We start from the raw sequence: 1,396 nt of genomic DNA, 5'->3' as shown, positions 1-1,396 counted from the left end.
CTAAAGAATATCAATAATGAAGTAGAATAGACTTAAGGATAAGGGGTATTATTCCTAGCAGAAAAAAAATATGATAATTGTCTTGGAAATATTTTTGTCTTTAAAAATAATTATAGTATCTAAGTTACATGAACATAAACTGTATCCAGGCTATTTTTATTTTAATATTCTATGTATACTAACAATATTTTCTACTAACCTTTACTTTCGTTACTTCAGATATCAAATTGTGGGTAAAAATTCTTCACTAATTCCACACAGTTGCTGTAAATATTCTGGAGCAACTCATTAGTGACCATCCATGTGTTTTACATAGCATGTTTCTTCTATAAACGTCTGTAATGCAGTTATGCACATGCATACAAATATTATAAAATATTGGGCTTGTTATATAGTGTTGTTATTACAAAATTACTATAAGTGGGTGGATTTAAGAAACAAAAACTTATTTTCTCTCTCTCCAATGTTGTTCTTGTTAAGTGTTCCCAGTTGGGGTTTGGTTTTTTGTTTTTTGTTTGTTTGTTTACTATTTTTTCTAACAGAATAAAAAATTCCCAGGTATTGTTTTATTGTATTATTGTCTTGACTGTTGCTATATTTGATACCATCATTACAGCTACTATTCCAAACTATCTTTTTTAAGTTCTGCTTTTATCACTGGTCATCAACTTTGTTGTCCAGGGGCTGGTTTGTCTTGATAATACATCTTGTGTTAGCCTAAATATTGGCTTTTTTTAAACCATTAAAGTTAGCTCCCTCTGATTTCCAGCTACATTAATTGCAGACACATGGTCTTTCAAATCAGCATGATTGCACAAATCAGCAAGAGCTAGAAGATCAATATAAAGAGTGCACTCTCCATATTGGGGAAGTGAAATGTGAAAACACCAGCACAGAAGAAGCAGTGTGACTGTGTTTGAGCATTCCACTGCATCAAGCCTAGTCTATTGCTCACCAGTTTCTATAAAAACTCAGTCTGAATAGTTATGTTCACGTGAGTCATTACCAAAAAATGGGTGTTGCTTATAGAGCCAAATATCAAATGATCCTCATTATTGGTTTAATTTTGAGGATTTTTATTTTCTTCATATTGAAAGCTATTCCATATTGAAAGTTTTAGCCTTTGACCTTCATTAGTAAAGCATTTCAAGCCTTCTTGGTATTTAGTAAGCATTGCTTTTATGTCTGCATATCACAGCATTTCAGATAGGTTTCCTACATTTCTGATGCTGTATTATTTTTCATATAGTCTAATTTATTGGGATGCTTGATCAATTTACAAGATTAACAGTAGCGAATGGATAAGGCTCTGCATATATCTTTCATGCTTTTAAATCACAAAGCATTCCTGGTTCTTTTAAGACTATAATTTCAGTCTCTATGTGCAAAATAAAGT

This window comes from Elephantulus edwardii, unplaced genomic scaffold (assembly GCF_000299155.1).
Source record: "Elephantulus edwardii isolate Elephantulus edwardi_28Jun2011 unplaced genomic scaffold, EleEdw1.0 scaffold00119, whole genome shotgun sequence".
Lineage (NCBI taxonomy): Eukaryota > Metazoa > Chordata > Mammalia > Macroscelidea > Macroscelididae > Elephantulus > Elephantulus edwardii.
Note: the sequence above shows the minus strand (reverse complement) of the source record.